The sequence below is a fragment of the Notamacropus eugenii genome, chromosome 6 (genome assembly GCF_028372415.1).
Source record: "Notamacropus eugenii isolate mMacEug1 chromosome 6, mMacEug1.pri_v2, whole genome shotgun sequence".
Taxonomy (NCBI): Eukaryota; Metazoa; Chordata; class Mammalia; order Diprotodontia; family Macropodidae; genus Notamacropus; species Notamacropus eugenii.
Window position 1 is genome coordinate 6243600 of NC_092877.1, and position 20375 is coordinate 6263974.

The 20375-nt window shown below is 45.5% G+C and overlaps 1 protein-coding gene and 1 pseudogene across 1 annotated transcript in view; one reads left to right on the forward strand and one right to left on the reverse strand.

Moving 5' to 3' along the window:
- Positions 1 to 1349, reverse strand: part of TSPAN18 (tetraspanin 18) — an 83296-nt gene extending 81947 nt beyond the window's left edge. Inside the window, exon 1 of the mRNA XM_072618133.1 lies at positions 1230 to 1349. The gene's annotated coding sequence lies outside the window, so the exon portion shown is untranslated. The remainder of the gene's footprint in view (positions 1 to 1229) is intronic.
- A 3057-nt stretch (positions 1350 to 4406) lies between these two features.
- Positions 4407 to 5923, forward strand: LOC140509967 (adenosylhomocysteinase pseudogene; annotated as a pseudogene).
- Positions 5924 to 20375: the final 14452 nt, after the last annotated feature.

Here is a 20375-nt window from a genome sequence, read left to right on the forward strand (position 1 = left end):
ACTTGGCGGGGGGGGGGGGGGGGGGGGGGGGGGGGGGGGGCTGGATACAAGTCTTGATTTTGCCACTTACTACCCATGTGATCTTGGCCAAATCACCCTCTTTGTGCCTCAGTTTCCTTATTTGCAATTTGAGGGAGTTGGACCAGATGGCCTCTAAGGTATCTTGCAGCTCTAAATCTCTGATCCTGTCAGAAAATTACTCTTAGTCCCCACAATTCTGAGAGATCCAATGGCTATCCAAAATAATATTTCCCTAAAGGGGAAGAGGGAGAGAGCAGTCCCACACTATTTAGAGTTGCATCAAAATGACCACACTAGCAGTATTATGGCATGAATGTCCATGGCCTAGATACTATGTATTTCTAAAAGGTAACACTTATTTTTGGAAATTAAATCCTACTTCAAAGATGTACACCATCTAGGCAGCTAGGAGCACAGTGAATAGAGAGGTGGACCTGGAGTCGGGAAGACTTGTCTTCATGAGTTCAAATCCAGGCTCAGACATTTACTAGCTGTGTGGCCATGGAAATGTCATGTAACCCTGTTGGCCTCAGTTTCCTCATCTGTAAAATGAGCTGGAGAAGGAAACGGCAAACCACCCCGGTATGTCCATCCAAAACAAAACCCTAAATGGGGTCACAAAGAGTCAGATGCAAATGTAACAACTGACCAACCACAACACACTATTTAAAGCAATTCAAGGTATTGCATTGCAAAATTCTAATAAACTTATGAACTAATGCAGAGCCAAGTCAGGAAAAGCAGGAGGATAATTTATTATTAACCACAATAATATAAAGGAAAACCACCTTGAAAGACTTCAGATCCCTGAACAATGGTGTTCAATCACGACTTTAGTGACCTGATGGCAAAAATGTTCCCCGTCTTTCTGCAAAGAGGCAGCGGTCTTATAGTTATAGAGAGAGGCATACGTGGCTATATGTGCTCAGTGTGGGAAGTTACAAAAGAGTATTCAATAAGGGTAGGAGGTAGTCTCTGAGTAGGGACAGTGATATAAGAAAAACATTTTTTTTAAAAAAAGTAATTCAATGCAATACTTTTTGAAAAGTGAAGAATCACTTTTGTGAGTGTGTACATTAGCTCTCTTAGTGTGGAATATCCCTATGGAAGAGTGCCATCTTTGTGGATCTGGTAGAGGATCTCTGGGCAAAGTTCCAGCATTTTGACCAGGTCAAATCTGACAGAGTCTGACTGAGGTCCTTCCTTACCTGCACAGCCAACGAGGCACTCCAGACAGAAGGTCAGCGCTTTCCCAGGAGTTCAGTTCAGGGGCTCTCAATCAGGATCTCTGATTAGGCCAGCTCCCAGGTGATCCAAAGCAAATTCACCTGTTGGGCACAAGCAAAGTCGACACTGAACCTTCCTCTATAATGTAAAGAGGACTCCCAAGTTCTGTGATCCTTTAGGTAAAGCAATGAATGTCGGAAGGGAGCAGGGGGAAGGAGGGACACACACACAGTGATGACAGGGCAAGAGGAAAATGAGAGGGAGAGAGAAAGAGAGAGAGACAGACAGAGAGACACAGAGACAGAGACAGAAAGAGACAGAGAGACAGAAAGAGATAAGAGAAAGACAGAGACTGAGACAGACAGAAATAAAGAGAGACAGACAGACAGACAAAAGACAGACAGAGAGAGACGGCTCCTCCAATCCAAACCCAGGTGTTTCCCAGTCCTTTCTGTTGACCTCGAAGTCTATGCCAAGTAGGATCGTTTGTGATGTTGAGTGTGAAGACAAGAACATACTGGAGAACACCATAGCTATAAATCCTGAAAGGGTCATCCCCTGAAGAAGAATCCAGCCATGGATTTCTGCTTGGCTCCAGAGAGAAGAACCAGAGGCCCTAGCTGGAGGTAACAATTAGTATGATCGAAATAGATGACCCAGTTGTTATTCCTCAGGTTGTGTGTGTGTGTGTGTGTGGTATACTTGATGAGGTCCAGTATGAATCAGATGACAATTTCCAACTCAGATTCTGGACTTTAAACTGTTAGTGAGTTTCAGACTCTTGCTCATTTCACTGGTTCTCCGATGCCCATCCACTTCAGCTGCCCTATATCTCCCCACGTCCTCGTTCTCAGTCTAATTCAGTTTCTCCCCTCCTCCTTTCCCTCTATGCTTGAAATCATATCTTGGGTATGGGGAAGCTGTGCCTGACCCAGCAACTAAACCAGTGACATAGTGTTAGACACCCCTTATGTCAAAAAGACAAGGTTCAGAAACAAAAATGCCAGCTCTCCGCTGACTAGCTGATCCATCCCCACCCTCCAAGAGGCTGGGCAAGGGACTGAATCAGGGGTGCCCGGAGCTCCGCCTCCTCCCTTCTCTCCCCACTTCTCCCTCCTGGGCTCTGATCCCTGCAGGGAAGGAGCCAACCCCTGCCAGGGAAGTACTTGTTCCACTAGCCAGCAAAATGCAAATGTGATTAGCATGCCCAAGCTGGCGGGCGCTAATGTCACACCAGACGGCATGGAATGAGGATCCTGTCAGGCAGATTGGGAGAAGTATCTCCTCCAGCTCCCAGCTCATCCCCCAGAGAAGTGTGATTTCAGGATTTTTCTCCCAAAAAGCTAAATAAATAAATAAATGAGTACGGAGAGTTAAGTTATAAAAGCTAAGACTGTGCTAATATCGCCGTGACTGACACCTGTCACATCTTCCCCGTGCTAGTGTTCTCTCCCTCTGCCTACCGTCTACCTCCCTCCTTCTCTCTCTCTCTCTCTCTCTCCTCTCTCCTTCTCTCTCTCTCTCTCTCTCTCTCCTCCCTCCTTCCCTCTCTCTCCCAATTTCTCTCTCTGTGTCTCTCTTAGTCTCTATCTCCATCTCCCTTCCTCCTTCTCTCTCTCTCTCTCTCTCTCTCTCTCTCTCTCTCTCTCTCTCTCTCTCTCTCTCTCTCTCTCCTCCCTCCTTCCCTCTCTCTCCCAATTTCTCTCTGTGTGTCTCTCTTAGTCTCTATCTCCATCTCCCTGCCTCCTTCAATCTCTCTGTCTCTCTCATTTTCCTCCCACCTTGTCATCACTGTCTGTCTGCGTGTCCCTCCTTCCACCTCCCCCTCTTCAACACTCATTGCTTCACCTCAAGGATCACAGAAGTATTGGGCTTAGATCCTCAGAGGGACTTGCAGGTCACTCGGTACAATCCCTTCATTTTACAATTTTACAGGGGAGGAAATTGAGACCTGGAGAGGGGAAGCTGCTTGCCCAAGATAAGTGGCAGAATCAGGATTCCAATCTAGATGTCCTGATTCTTTCCACTCCATCCTACTGCCTCAGGTCAGTGTCTTGGTACGGTAGATAGAAAGCTGAATGGGTAGATCACTGGAGTCAGAATTCTGGCTCTGCTTTCTATTCCCTGTATCACAATGGGCAAGTCATTTTTACTGTCTGGGACTCAGTTTCCCCACCTGTGAAATAAAGAGAGTTGAACTAAGTGATTCCCTAAATCCCATGTTGGTGAGTATGGTAGCTAGGATTCCAATAGCATCCCTCACTTGCGGCTCCAGTCTTTCAGATACCACACTGCTCTGACCTGGGCCTGTTATTTGCTTCTATTGCTAGTTCTTGCCCATGAAGGACATTACATCTGTGGCTTCTGTAACTTTGCACAGGGTGTCTCTCATGCCAGCAATGTCCACCCTCTTCACCTTTGCCTCTAAGAATCCCTACTTTCCTTCAATGCTCCCTTCAGGTCCCACCTTTCCTGTGCCCCTGTGTTCAGAGCCCATCTCTCCATCCCCAGTATAGAGAGGTAGAGTTTTTTGACTGGGCTTGGGATTTTGTAAGCGTACAGGACTCCTACGGGAAACTTTCTTCTCTCATCACAGATGGGCACCTTCTCGAAAACTTAGCACCTTAGACAGCTGCCAGGGACACAGAGGAGGTAAAGTGAGTTACCTAGCATCACCCAGTCCTTCTGTACCAGAAGCAGGTTGAACTCCATCCTCCCTGACCATGATAGAAGCAGCCTTCTATCTATTCTGTCTGACCACACCTTCGTATACATTTTGTATTCAACTACCTGTGTATATCCCTTAATAGAATGTGCAGTCCTCTTAGGCTGAGAGGGTTTTGTTTTTGTTCTTACATCCCCAGCACCTAATTCAGTGCCCCACACACAGAAGGGGGTTCCTAAGTGCTGAATGAATCTTCCATCACAGAAATTCAAAGCAGGTAGGATTTCATAGGCACCTGTTATACTGACTTAACAGGCACATTTCTCTCCCCAAAGGGGAAAAGAAAGGTGGAGGTTCTGCCAAGAAACAGGACAGCCCCTCCTGGTGCTACCTGCCACCTGCCTTGTCCTTTTTGAGGCCCTGTCACCCCTATCCCTGAAGTCTCTGCACTGTGGTCTCTAAGTCATTAAGTAACTGCAGATGAGACTGCAACATGTCTGACAAATTGCCCTACAAGGTCGCTGACATCAGCCTGGCTGCCTGGGGACGCAAGGCCCTGGACAGAGCAGAGAATGAGATGCCTGGCCTGATGAAACTTCGAGAGATGTACTCAGCCTCCAAGCTACTGAAGGGTGCCCAGATTGCTGGCTGCCTTCACATGACTGTGGAAACAGCTGTTCTTATTGAGACACTGGTGGCCCTGGGAACTGAGGTACAGTGGTCCAGTTGCAATATTTTCTCTACCCAGGACCATGCAGCAGCTGCCACTGCCAAAACTGGCATTCCTGTATACGCTTGGAAGGGGGAGACTGATGAGGAATACCTCTGGTGCATTGAGCAGACCCTCTATTTCAAGGATGGGCAGCCCCTCAACATGATCCTGGACGATGGTGGGGACCTTACCAACCTCGTTCACACCAAATACCCTGAGCTCCTGAAGGGTATCAGAGGCATCTCAGAGGAAACCACCACAGGAATCCATAGTCTATACAAGATGAAACTCAATGGAGTTCTGAAAGTGCCAGCTATCAATGTGAATGATTCTGTTACCAAGGGCAAGTTTGACAACCTGTGTGGCTGCCGTGAGTCCCTCATTGATGGCATCAAATGAGCCACAGATGTGATGATTGTAGGCAAGGTGACTGTGGTGGCAGGCTATGGTGATGTGGGCAAGGGCTGTGCTCAGGCCTTTCTGGGCTTTCGTGCCCGAGTCATCATCACAGAGATAGACCCCATCAGTGCACTGCAGGCCTCTGTGGAGGGCTATCAGGTGACTCCCATGGATGAGGCCTGCAAAGAGGGAAACATCTTTGTCACCACCACAGGATGCGTGGACATCATCTTGGGCAGGCACTTTGAGCAGATGAAGGACGACGCCATAGTATATAACATTGGCCACTTTGACGTGGAAATAGATGTAAAATCAAAATTCTGTGGAGAAGGTGAATGTGAAGCCTCAGGTGGACCATTATAAGCTGAAGAATGGGCGGCGGATCATACTGCTGGCAGAAGGCCGCCTCGTCAGCCTGGGCTGTGCTATGGGCCATCCCACCTTTGTGATGAGCAATCCTTCAGCAGCCAAGAGCTGTGGACCCCCCCAGACAAGGACCCTGTGGAGTGCACTTCCTTCCCAAGACACCGAATGAAGCTGTTGCTGAGGCCCACCTTGGCAAACTGAATGTGAAGCTGACCAAACAGACAGAAAACCAGTCCCAGTACCTGCGCCTGCCCAGAGAGGGCCCCTTCAAACCTGACCACTACCGGTGCTGAGTCCTGCCCAGCTCAAATACTCCAGATGGCCAACCACATTTTCTCGCCTTTCCAACCTTTCCTGCACAGAGTAATAAATAGTATCAAGGTTTGGTTGGGCAAAAAAAAGAAAGAAAGAAAGAAAGAAAGAAAAGAAAGAAAGAAAGAAAGAAAGAAAGAAAGAAAGAAAGAAAGAAAGAAAGAAAGAAAGAAAGAAAGAAAGAAAGAAAGGAAGGAAGAAAGAAAGAAAGAAAGAAAGAAAGGAAGGAAGGAAGGAAGGAAGGAAGGAAGGAAGGAAGGAAGGAAGGAAGGAAGGAAGGAAGAAAGAAAGAAAGAAAGAAAGAAAGAAAGAAACAGGACAGTTGTGATGAGAAACATTCCAATGTCATGACCCAAGAATGCAGACCCAATTAGCTCAGCCTGGCTCAAGTCAAGCCTCAGCCTGGGCACCTTGTGGGAACCACAGACTAGCTTGGGCACTGTCAGAAGAAATATCCTCTTCAACCTCTGTTCCAAACCCCACTCCATAACCCAATAGATTTCTCTACCAGGGAATTGTCCCCTGATATTCTGCCCTGTTTTCCTTGGCATTCTTTCATTTCATTATTCCTTCTGGCTCTAAATGAGCTCAAGAAGTCATCCCCCCACCCCCAGTCCCTGGAGATGGGTAAAGTGGGGGAGGTCTTGTAGATGTATTCATTTTGGGAAGGCATTGGCCTTTAAGCACCACCTACCAAAAAAAAAATACGTTAGGTACTTCAGCTAAAGCCTGGATGAAGAAATGGTCTGACTAAGAAAAACAACTTCTATTCCTGGAGAGATTTAACTGTACAAAGTATTTTCTTACCATAATCCTCTGTGTAAGCAGTATGAGGATTATTTTCCCCATTTTATAGAGGAGGAAACTGAGGATCAGCTAAAGTGAAGTGACTTACTAGGACTCACACAGCTAGAAGTGTCAGAGCCGAGACTGAAAGCCAGCTTTTCTTGATCCCAGCCAAGCACTATCACTTACTTCCTCCCCAGATTTTTCTGTATGGGATGGGGCATGGCTGGGCTAGACCAATCCTATCATGTCATAGCTGTGGACACATCCCAGTGAGGATCTCTTCTCCCAGTCTACACTGGTCCTTGCAAGGTCACACAGTGAACAGAGTGTTGCATTTGGAGTTAGGGAGACCTGAGTTCAAATGCTGCTTCAGGTACTTACGAGCTGTGTGACCCTGGGCAAGTCACTTAAGCTCTATCTGCCTCGGTATTTTTTTCATTTATAAAATAAGGATAGCAACCTCATCTACCTTCCAGGCTTGTTGTGAGCATCAACTGAGATAATCTACATGAGGTGCTTTGCAAACCTTAAGCCCTACGTAAATGTTAGCAGTTGTTAGAATTTTAGCTGCTTGGGACATTGAGAGGATGAGGGACTTACTCAGGGTCATATACCTGGGTAAGTATGAGGTAGAGGGGAGACTTGAATTCAGGTTTTTGTGACCGGGTATGTATATCTCATGCCACATTTTAAGGCTAAGGAATTTAGCCCTAGAAGAGATCTCAGAGATCCCCTAAAGAGGCATAATGGAAAGAATGGATGAGTCAGGAAGGATTTGGATTCAATACTTAACTCTGACATTTGGTAACTCGTTGTCCAGTTACCTTCAGAACTCAGGGCAGTTTTCTCATTTGTAAAATGAGGATACTGATACTTGTACTCTCTCTATCAAAAGGTTTTTGTGGAGAGACTTTGTTAACCTTAGGGTGCTTTTATAAAAAGGCAATTTTTAAAATCTAGCCCAACCTTATCAATCAATCGATCAATTGAGATTTTTAAGCACCTACTGTGTCAGACACTGTGCTAAAGGCTGGATCATTATAGGTGGTGGTAAATACCATTTTTGTAAGTTGTAGGTAGGGTTTGAATTAGATCCTCTACCTCCAAATTAATCATTTGAGGGACTCTGCACTGCTCATGATTGCCTGAGTGGGCAAAGTCGGGCTCCACAAACCAGGATGTAGGACAAAGAAACTTTGATGCCAGGTTAATTAGCAGCCCATGCCTTACCAGGGAGCAAGAATGAATTCAGAGACATCCCGGCTAAGGCTTACCCCATTCTCTAAAAGGAAGCACAAATCTTTCCTGTAGGACTCCCATCCTGTCTGGAATCTCTTCTCTTTCTTATTAGATTCACGAGAAAAATCTCTTGCATTTATATGACGTTACACAGTCACAGAATGCCCCACACTTCCTTCCTTATGTCTGTCACAGCCATAAACTCAAGACACCTAAGAATTCATTGCTGAGTCAATAGTGAAAACCAGCATAGTGGACACAAGAATGTTGGGCTGGTTTTTAGGAGACCTGGGTTCTAGACCCAACTGCTCTAGAAAAAAGACAGAAGGTCATAGCATCCCCCTGCCTCCTCCCCACATTGTGAAAGCCCTTCCCAAAAGGTTCGCACAACAAAAATACTTCATCTCTTACTTCCAGGAAGAATCCCTGGCTTCCTTCAAGACTTGGCTAAAATGCCTGCTTCTACAGCTGATCTTTCCCACACTCTCTACTCCCACTCCCAACTGCTGAGGCTGTCCTTCCCTTGTTAAGATGCTGTGCATCCACTTTGTGTGTCTCCTGTATGTTCTTATCTACATACAGTTAGAATCCAAGTTTCTTAAGAGCAAGGGCTGTCACTTTTGATATTTTATCCCTAGCACTTAACATAGTATCTTGCACATAGTAGGCACTTAAGAGAAGCTTGATTGGCAGCTTATAGAGTTCAAAATTCTGATGCCAACTCTGAGGAGGCTGTTTTAGATGTAATCATGAAGAGAAAGAAGAGAAAGGCACCTTAGAAGATGGAAGACCAAAACTAAAAGGTACCTTAGAAGTTAGAGTAGAATGTCAAAGCCAGAAGGGACTTTGGGACCCAGGCCATCAAATCTGGAAGGGAATCCTAGAATGCTGAATGGGGCAACTTGGAAGTACCTTAGAACACCTCATTTTAGAGCTGAGAGGACTGCAGAATACAGAGAGAGCTGGACGAGACTTTAGAACACAAGGTATTAAGACTCCAAATGTTAGGGCTGGGAGAGACTTTAAAAAGGAGAATGCTGACGTTGGAAGGGAACTCAGAACATTGACAACTGAACACCTGAGCTGAGAGGAACCTTAGAGCGGAGAACATGGAAGTTCGGAAGGACTTTAAATTACAGAATGTCAGATTTGGAAGGGATCTTAGGTCATGTGCCAGCATTTAGGGGAAACTTAGAACACAGAATGTCAGAGCTGGAAGAGATTATAGAACACATGTCACCACTGTGAACATCAAATATCAGGTAGAAAGGAGCTTAGAACAAGGGATATTAGAACTTAGAATATTAATACTGGAAAGTATCTCAGAACAAAGAATGTTGAAGTTAGAAGAGAACTCAGAACAATGAAACTTGAATCCTATAGCTGAAAGAGATCTTTCAATAGAGAATGTTTGGAACTAGAAGGAGCCTAGAACATAGACTGTCAGAGATGGGAGGGGATCTTGAGTATCTCCTAGACTGTCTCCTTCATTTATTGACTGAGTCTCAGTGAAGGGAAAGGAAGACTCCCAGTCACAGCAGCATTACATGGCAAAGTCAGGATTCCAACTCATAGCCTCTAACACCACATCTGGTTCTATTCCATTATAGCCCACTGGAGCCCAGTGAAGCCAGGCCCTGCACACCATCTCCATCTTCAGCTTTCTGGCCCTCTTGTTCCAGGCTGCATCCTGGACTTGGAGTCAAGGGGACCCCCTCAGGGCCTCAGTTTCCTACTGGCTATAACAAAGCTATACTACATACCACACAGAGCTCTGGCATGTCAGAGAAATGTGGGATATTATCATATTTTCATGATTCTTGGGATGTTACAAGGGTAAGAGTGGAGTCTCACCAATACAAGTCAAACCAAAGTCAAAGGCAGATTTTCTTCTATAAGAAGTGTCATTGATTAAGAGGCAAAAGCAAAAAGAAGTCAAACTCCCAATGAACCAACCCTTAGGTATATATGCGGCATAGCTCAGAAGCTGGCTTTGGGCTGTATTCATAATGAAGAGAGAGGGAAGAGAAGGAGGAGAAGGAGGAAGGGGAGGAGGAGAGGAGGGAAAGAAATGGGGAGGAGAGGAGGAAAGGAAAGACAAAAGCAAAAGAAAGCCAAAGAGGAAGAGAAGCAGACCCCTGAGGGCAAACAGAGACTTGGGCAGGATCTGATGAGCCCCCACACTTGCCTCCAGGACCAGATAACCACCTTGGCTCCATCAAGCCTGGCAGCTTCCAGGGAAGACAGCAGCAGGAGGGAGGCGTGGGCACTCTCTGAGCTTGGGCCACAGGAGTCCAGAGCTTGGGGAAGGAGGATAGGCAGAGCAGGCTCCTTCACTGGGCTGCTGGGGAGCCCAGGGAGGGGCCAGGAAGTTCCTGGCTGGGCTAGCAACAAGCTTGGGGGTGGGGAAATCACCTGAGGATGGGGTATCCTTCCACAGGCACCAGGACAGAAGCTGTGGCCCTTTTTTCTACCTCTTCCTGCCAAGGACTACCAAAATGTCAGCAACAACGACTAACATAAACAAAGCACTACAGCCTAGAGGGGCGATCCCTGTGCTGGCAGTCAACGCAGCTAAGTCCACATCTCCTACTTACACCATGACCGTGAACAAGTCATTTACCCTCCCTCTGGCCTTTGGTTTGCTCATCTGCCCAAAGAAAGGTTCACCCTACGGACGATTCCTGAGATCCCTTCTGATTCTAAATCCTATGATCCTATATTTTTAATTATTATTTTTGGCAGGGAAATGAGTACTTACTTATTATTGAAAACTTGACTGCCAGATGACCCCTATCACCAAGCTGTCTGGAGGTAAGCAGTGCTGAACAGCAGGAGCAGATTATCAGCCACAGTCAGACCCAGCCTGCCCACTGACCCCTCACTTGCTGGGTATTAGCCCAAGTCCATTGGGTCCTTGCCATCCCCAGTCCAACGCTGTGCTGAATCACCACATTTTGATCCTCCCAGACAGCAGGGTCAGAGACAGGGTAGCTAGAAGCCAAGGTCAAGGAACGAGAAGTTCTAAATGAAAGCAAACTTCCTGTCCAGTCACCCTCCACAGGGCAGGGTACTGGATTCTTGCAGCACCCAGTATAGGAAACACTCAGATTCAATAGGACACACTTGACTTTTTGGTCTGTCTCCCTTGTGTAAAGCAATTCTAGTGTTCTAGCACGGTACAGTGTAAAGACTAAACTGAATTCTGAGTCATGGCCCTTGAGTTCAAATGCCCCCGCTGACACTTGTTAGCTGTGTGACCTTGGGCAAGTCACTTAACTTCAGGCTCTCCCTCTTTAAAATGAAAGGGTTAGACCAGATGGCCCCTGAGGTCCCTTCTACCTCTAAATCTATGCTCCTAGGAGTCCATGGCTAGTACTTGGTCTATCCAATATTCCAAATTGCCTCCCAGGATAATTGTCAGGTGGCAATAGTCATCTCTCAGGGCTCTCCAGACTCTTTCTATATCTCCCCATTTCAAGGATGGCTGAGGAGGCAAAAAAGACATGAATATCTGCCCAAACTACTTTCTGAGCCAGAGATAAAGCATAACCTATAGATGAGGAGTCCTGGTTTACTCCTGTGCAGGTCAGCTCATCAGCTTGCCCTCCCCCTAAACAGACACATGGAAATTAACTGTCTTCATGGGTCACTGCAAGTCTATCTGAGCTTCTGGACTCACTTGCTCACCAAGCAGATGCTTAATTATAACCCAGGCATTATTAATCAACACGATTAATACACATACCATACCAGGTAATTAGTTTGCGATTACACTGAAGCAAAAGATTTTATTGCCAAGTGTTTGCTAATTAGTCAGCCTTTCCAGAGGACAGGTAAAATTGAAGGCAATTTTTCTTTCTTTCAAAACAAAATACCCAAAACCTCTTTCCCCTGTCTTCTCATTAATCTCCAGGGCCTACTTTTCCAGTTGAAGGGAGATTCCAGGGAGCAGCCAGAGGAGGTATTTCCCTGAGGTCCATCTTCTCCCCTCCCCATCCCCACAGATGGGCCTTTTAATATGAATTCTAATTAGTTTAGGCTCCTGTTGGGTGCTTTATGCTATAAATTTTCCCTGTGGCTCCTTCCTCTCCCCTCTTGTTTCCTTGTAGGAGATATATTCACTCTTGGCAGAGATAAAGACGCGCCCTTTCTTCCCCAATTTAGGAACTTCTATACAGTGTATTAGAAACAGCCCTGAAGTGACATGTCAAAGGAGCTGGATTAAGATCCTAGGCTCAGCTACTATCTTGGTGACCTTGGACAAATACTTTCACCTCTCTTGCCCTCAGTTTCCTCAGCTGTTAAATGACAAGGTTGCCCTAGATGTCTTCTGACACTCCTTATAGCTCTTGATCTCTGATCCCTTTCTACCATATGCAGGCATCATGCTAAGTGTTTCATATCTTGTGGCTATATTATCTCACTGGGTTCTCACGACAGCCTTGAGAGGTGGTGCTAATATTATCCTCATTTTCCAGTTGAGGAAAGAGAAGGCTTTGAACCAGATGAATTCTGGGGTTCCTTCCTGTTCACAACACTATGGTCTATCTTTAAAAAATATCTAGGTTGAATCGATATATTTTGTTTTTACATCTTAAGTATTTCTGGATTTAAAAAATGAACCCTCCTTTATAACAACAACAAAAGTAAGCTAAGCAAAATCAGCCAACTGAAGGAAGTGGTGGCATCGTTTCGTGCCTCTCATCCCCCACCTCCACCAAAAAGAAGGAGGTGCTTCCTCATCCTCGACCCAAGGCCAAGATCTACCATCACAAGCCCTCAGCACACTGTCTCATTTGGGTGCTCTTTTCATTTACATTACAATAGCTAGTTCAGCTCTCTTCTCTTTGCATTAGTCCATGTAAGTTTTCCTATATTTCTCTGAACTCCTGACATCTCCTGTTTCTTATGGTGTCGTACAAAGATGAGGAATATTTTTGTATGCACACAAGTCCCACTAATCCATCTTACAAAGTCACTCTCAGCATCCCACATACAGATGCTACCAGCACCTTTCCCTCGAGCAGCTGCAGAGCTGAAGAGTCAGGGAAGGGAAGGAGCAGTTATTAAACACCTGCATATGCAGGCATTATATGAAATGCCTTATATCTTGCAGCCACATTATCTCATTTGGTTCTCATGACAACCTTGAGAGGTAGGTGCTAATATTATCCCCATTTTCCAGATGCAAAAATGAAGGCACAGATAGGCCAAGGGACTTGCTCAGTGTCAAGATACTAGAAAATGTCTGAGAAACTCTTCTCCCTGACTCCAAATAGACACTTGAACTCTTTCTTTCCTTCTTTGACCCCTAAAACCTGGCAGGCCTCAGTTTCCTTGCTGACCCGTTGACTCCTAGGCTTTCTTTTCACTTTCAACTATGGCCAACAGTTGAACATCTTGGCTTTGTCTTGACCTCCTGGTCCCTTGGGTGGTGCTGGGCATCTGTCCTGCTACTGCCTAGCAAGATGCCCCATGTGACAATCCCTGAGTAGCTGGATCTGATCTATCCTTTTTGGCTTGACCTCTGAGGAGCTGATGGGAGCAAGAAGGCTTTAGAGCCAAGGGAACGTTCTCCAATCCTTCATGTCTCTTCAAGGCTCTCTTAGGATATGTGGCTTCACTCTCAGTCTATTGCTTGAAGGTCCTTTAGACCCCCTCCTAATCAGCCCAGGCATATGCTAATCTTCACTAAACATTTTCTTCTTTAGAATCATAACATATTTTTGGATACAACATGTTCTTATCATACAGACTAGTTATGTTATACACAGATTTATGAAAAAGTCAGATTGCTGACTGAGTGCCAGGAGAAATGGTCTTAGAAGTACTCCCTGGGCTATAAAAATTGGAGAGGGATCCCAGATGTACATTTCTACCAACCCAACATTGGTTTTAACCAACAAAGGCTTGTGTGTGAGCAGGTTACAACCTGAGGCCCGGAGGGAAACCAGAACAATTATCAAGGAATTACAGGATAGATAAGCTGGTCATGTGACTTGCAGGGTGTGTCAGAGGCCGAATTTGAACCTAGGCTTTGCACCCTAAAGGACAGGACTCCCTATCCACTTGGCCTCACTGCCTCTCAACAAATGCTTATCAAATTGAATTGAATTAAATCATATTGAAAGACAGGGTGATAGTAGTAGATTGAGTACAACATAGGGGGTTAGGAAGACCTGAACTGAATCCTGCCCCAGACATTTACTAGCTTTGTGACACTGGGCAAATAATTTTACTTTTGTATGCCTCAGTTTCCTCATCTATAAAATGAGGTGATCTGATGACCTCAAAAGTCCCTCCCAGCTCTAAGTCAATGATTTTAGGCTAGGTCTGGCTTTGTTGTTATGAGGTACATTACATTCGTCAGCTCACTAAAGCCACATGAGGTAGGCAGTGGAAATCTTAGTCTCCCCATGGTACAGATGAGGAAACTGAGGCTTGGAAGGAGGGAATAACTTGGTCAAGTTTACACAGCTGCTAAGGGTAGAGCTTGGGTCTCTGATTGTCTCTAGGCCACCTAGTCTAGCTCCTCATCTATTGTTTACAGTAAGCAGTGCTCCAGGGACTTCCTTTAAGACCCAAACCAAGTCTTCCATTGGTCGCCCAGGACAAAGCCTGCTTTTGCAGCCTTCCTCTGCATTGCTTCCATTTCCACACTCTGTTCCTGCAAGTCAGCCTTCCCGCTGGTGCTCACACGTGACACTCCATACATCAGTCTTTACCTGGGCTGCCCCCAAAAGTGGAATGCACCTCCCAGCTCACCTCTGTCTCAGGCTCTCTTGTTTCCTGCAAAACTCAGCTCAGGTCTTATCTTCTACACAGCTTCCTTCAACAACTGGGGATACAAAGTTACAAGGAAAAGCATGGCCTTCCCTCAAGAAGCTTACATTAAGAGAGGAGGGGACAGGAAAGGCAGCATGACAGATATATCCATAAAATTAAGAAAAAGACATTTTGGGTGGGGGGTAGATGCAAGGGTGAGAAGGGAATGCTAGGGAGAATCAAGAGACATTTCACGGAAGGGCGGGGACTGGGCTGAACCTAGAAAGGGGCCAGTGTTTCTATCAATTCCCCTTCTGGGGAGCCTGAAAGACAAAAGCCCTTTCTAAAATGTCCAATGGTCCCTCTCGGGGACCCCTTACACATCTGGTGGGATCCTGCTTGTGATATGAAAAATAATCACTTTACAAAACTAATGCAAACACTTTCCAGATGAGAGGTCACCCCAGCTGAGGTAGGCAGGTCAAGAGCAGACGCCATCTCCCATCTTGCCCAACCTGCAAAAAATCCTACCTGTTGTCTCAAAGGTGGGGGGATGGGAGGGTTGGAGAAGAGCCATGTGCAAGTCTGAAACAATCCATCCTGCACCTGGCTACTTCAATCCATCTTCCTAAAGCATGGTTTCCAGCATGTTCCGCCTCTCCTCAAGAGCCTGCACTGGCTCTCCACTGTCTACAGGATAAAACTGAAATTCCTCTGCCAAGGACCCTATAAAACCTTCCCCAAATTTGTTGTCATTATCCCTAAACCAGGATGGAGTCTGCTCCTGTGCCCTGACATGAACAGAAACTGTGGCACTACTGTCTCTGTTCATGTTGAGCCAACTCCAGGGAGACACCAAAGCTGGCATTTATTTTGCATTTCCAGGCTAAAAAAACAACATAACCTCAACTGATTCTCAAAAGAACCCTATGAGGTAGGTACTGGGGAATTCCTATATCCCCATTTTACAGATGAAGAAATTGAGGCATAGACAGGTTAGCCAGGTAGGCCTGTGTGCACCTGCATGACAGATCCCAGACAAACAACAGACTCTCCCAATTACCCTTGTTTACATTCTATAGGCTTATAAGTACGTATTTAAATACATACGAAGAAAGCATAGCCTTATAATGGGCTGGAAGAACTAGAACTGAGCTTTGAGGGAAACTCGCGATTTTAAGAGGACAGGAGGAAGTATTGGGAAATGGTCAGGATTCCAACCTAGGTCTTTCTTAACTGAGCATCCAGCAGTCCTCCTTCCATCCTACCAAAAGACTTGACTTTCTAGGCAACCAGATGGTGGAGAGCATAAAATGATGAACCTGGAATCAAGACCTGAGTTTAAATCTGGCCTCAGTCACCTATGAGCTCTATGACCCTGAGTAAGTCACTTAAATGCTCTGTGCCTCAGTTTCTTCATTTGCAAAATTGGGCTAATAATACCAAGGGTTATTGTGAGGATCAAATGGGATAGTTGTAGAGAGTTTTACAACTTTAAAGCATTCTTTAAAGACTAGCCAGCACAATCATTATTATTTCCGCTTGTTCCTCTGCCAAAGACCACTCATGTCCTACCTCCTCTTAACATTGGTCCATAATAATATAAAACTCCCTTCTCCTGTACTGGGGTGTCATTCAAGGTTATTTTACACTTAATCATGGACTGACCTGCAGTTTTCTTTCTTGTTCATGTGAGTGTACAGCTTCCCTTCTCCCAACGAGTCTGTAAGATTCTGCAGGGGCCATGTCCTCAAGGTGCATTGCTGAAAGGACCCTTGGGGGTCATCTAGCTGAACCCCTCTCATTTAACAGAAGAGCATACTGAGAGGGCCAGGCCAGTGAAGCTACATGTCCCAAATCATACAGGGGACGATGGTGGAGCAGGGACTCAAACCCTAGTGCCTAACTCCAATCCCAAAGGGCTTTGCCACCCTCACCCCTGTATCCCATCTATTACCTAGCACAGGACAGGCACAGAGGGGGCATGTATGAAATTCTTGGTGAATGGATGGATGCATGGGGAACTGCAGCCAACCTCTGAGGGAGATGGTAAAGGAGGCAGCGGGTATTTATGGGGTGACGCGCTTATTAAGGCCCTGGAATGTATCAGATGCTAGAGATACAAAGAAAAAGCAAATACAATCCCGCCTTCCAGAAACTTCCAACGGGGGAAGCAATGTGTACATTCACATGGGTATGTGTCTTTATATAGGCACACAATGTATATATTATATAGGCATATTTATACATAGGTATAGTATATGTACACATATGTTATATAGGCATACAATGCATACATTATACAGACGTATCTATACACAAGTATACTGCATGTATACATATATTATATGGGCATACACAGGCACACACATCCTGGGTGCTACGGGCATGATGTCCCTCCCCAATCTGGAAAACCAGTGTAAAACTTTTTGGCCCTCCCTTTGTACCAAAGGAGTCTGAATTCTTATGGCATTAAAAGGCACCATATTATATACAATACTACACACGTATTTTATGCATTTCTGAGTTTCTAAACTTCTTTCTGTCATCTGCAGCTTCTGTAACCCCCTCAAAAAAATTTCCATTTAATTTCTCACACCAACTTGCGAGACAGCAGAATCACAGTAGAGAAAGTTGTGATGTAAAAAGGGAAAACCATATTTCTATAATAATTACGCAATGCATGCACTTACAGAAGGATATATTCACACATAGGTGTACAATGTATACATTCATACAGGTATGTATTTACACATGGCCATAAAATGTATACATGATACAGGTACATGCTTATACATAGTATACAACACATATATTTATATACAAAACATCCAAGGCACCCTTGGGAGGGGCAGGTACAGGGACAGCACCAGCCTTTTGGAGGATGGGGAGGGGAAGACCTTTTGCAGAAGTTGGAGCTGAAGCCGAGTGTCCAAGGAAACTCTGAATTTCTTGAGGTGGAGGCAGCCCCATTCTGCAGGGGTTTAGAGATGTGGGGGCCGTTCCTCCAGGAGCACAGAGAAACCTTTTACTCCAAAAAGCCCTCACCCTCTCGGTGCTTTTACCCGCTGAAGTCCTGTGGCCCAGCGCCAACCTGAAGGTTTCACAGCTTCAGACGGAAGCCTTCTGAGGTCAGCGGACAGGGGGCTTGCCAAGTACTCAGCAAAGAGGAAGCGCATTCCTTAAGGTGGGCAAGGGAAGAGACGAGCAGCCACGCCTCGGTTTGTTTTGGATTTGTTTCCACTAGGGGTTGGCTGGGGCCTTTCTCTGTTGGACTCAGATCTAAGACTATATATGGTGAAAGGGACAGAGGAGATAAACTCCACCCCCCCTTGCCTGTCCTCCCCTCCCCCTAAACATGTGCATGAGCTCACACACACATACAGGCATACAGAGCACATTCTGGTCTAATGAGAGAAGGATTCAGATGTAGGGTATGGAGTCAAGAAGACCTGGGTTCTCGTCTTCGCTTTCCTACTAACTCTCAGTATGACCTTGGGCAAGTCAGTTCCCTGTCTCTAGATGTCAAGCCTCTGTAAAATGAAGACGTGAGATGAGGACAAGTGAAATGCTTTGTAAACCCTGAAGCATGATAGCAATTTAAGTATTAGCTCATAATAATTGGCTACTTATTATAATCATAACAATTTATTATGATTTCCAAAGTCCGTCCCAGTCCCAGATGTCAGATTCCATGACTTGTCACTTACTACCTGGGTGATACTGTGAGCAAATCATTTCACCTTTGCATGCCTCAATTCCTTTATCTGTCGAAAGGTTATGGAACAAGGAAAGAGGTCAGAATTTGGAGTCAGAGGACTTGAATTCAAACCTGAGCTCTTCCACTTGCCATCTAACAGACCCTAGGCAAGTCAATTCAATTCTGTGGTCCTCAGCTTCCCCATCTATTACATCAGTAGGTTGAAGTCAATAATTTGGTGCATTGGATAAGGATGGCCACCAGGGTAACCAATGATGGGTTGATGAGATCTGACCACACTCCAGAATATGTAAAGGTGAGAATAATGGGGGTATTCTAAGGGCTCTCCAATGCCATAAAAAAAATCCCTCTCCTTCCCCCTGCCTGTCCCCTCCCCATACTTGCAAAGGGACTCATACTAGCTCCCCATTTACAGGGGGAACTTTGAGGCTGACTTGGCCCAGGAACATCTCCCATGGATGAGGCAGAAGCTTGCTCCTCATTCGTCTATAACACTAGCAGGCCCAGCTTTAAAAGGAAATGTTTCAGGCCCCACTCCACCCAGAGGCAGAAAATTGCTTCAGTGAGCTATCCAATTCCCCAAGAAAGCCACAAGGCTGAGCTGACCCTGCCAGGTTCTGGAAGAGGCCAGCAGGGGAGCTGTCAGGGTTTTAATAAAAAAGAGGAAGATGGCTGGAAAGAAGAGAATCTCCAAGTCCTTGGGCTGGAGCCCCTGTTAGCTGGGACTTTCAGAAGTCACCCTGCTGCTTCCAGGAAGGAACTGACAAACCAACATAAACTGGTACAAATTTGCCCTGCTCAAAGAACGCTGTAGCATCACAGCTAGAACTGTGAGATCTCAGGGACCTTAGAGGCAAACCCTCATTTCACAGATGAGGAAACCGAGGTCCAGGGAGATTGAATTACACAGACAGTAAATATCAGAAAAGATTAGGATCAAGGTTCTCTGACTCCAGAGCCAGCATTATTTCTACTACACTATACTGTCTCTAGGGATGGAAGAACAGAGGGAGCGAGAGAGAGAAAGAGAGAGAGAGAGAGAGAGAGTCCAAGACAGAGAGACAGAGATGATAGAGGTAGGTATGTAAATGCAGAGAAGAGAGAGAATTCTTCTTAATCACTTACTATGTGCCAAACATCACATTTTGCAGGAGCTGGAAGGGCCCCTAGAAAGAAGAATGTTAGACTGGAATCACATTTGCCATCTTTAGCTCTAGGGTTTACAAGAAGCTGTCCTCCAAAAAGCCCTGTAAGCTAGGTAGCACCATTCCACCCACAAGGAAACTGGGGCTCAGAGAGTTATTTTCAGAGTGATTTTTCCTGGCTATTTGCCTGCTGACATACCTCATAAATGAAAGGCACTCAAATTTCTTTAGTGAGATGACTCCTGATTTATTTGCCTATAGACACAAAGTCAAGATTTGAATCCAGATCTGCTGACTCCAAATCCTATGGTCTTTCCTTTGGATGACCATAGAATATAGAACCAAGGGTGCTAAACCTGAAATGGTGGTGATGATGTCAGAAAAGTGTTCATATAATTTTAGAGATGTGTATGAAGTGAATGTCACAGCTGGAATGGGAATGCTAGAGTTGTAAAGGGTCTTAGGATATAGAACACAGGATGTCAGAGCTAGGAGGAGACCTTAGGATATAGAACACTGAATGTAAGAGCTAGAAGGGACCTTACATGGAATGCCAGACCTGGGAAGGAACTTAGAACATGGAATGTCAGAGCTGAGAAGGACCTTAGAATATAGAACATTACAGCTGGAAGGAGCCTTAGAACACAGAATGTCAGAGGTAGTAGGAAACCTTGGCTATAGAACACCCGATGTCAGAGCTGGGAGGGACCTTACATAGAATATCAGAGCTGGGAGGGGATTTAGAACATGGAATATTAGAGCTAGGAGGAACTTAGAACAGAGAACACCAGAGCTGGAAGGAACTTTGATGCCCGTCTTGTCTGATGTTCTTATCTAACAGTTGAGGAAACTGAGACCAGAGAATAGTCATGCCTTGCTCAAATTCAACCAGGCTAAAAAGAGCAGAACCAGAATTTTAGGCCTGGTCAGGGAAGTACCTTGGGCAAAGATCACAGCTATTCAGGGGTGGAAATGGGACTAGGTGCTGAGTCTGCTGCCTCCTGGGTCAGT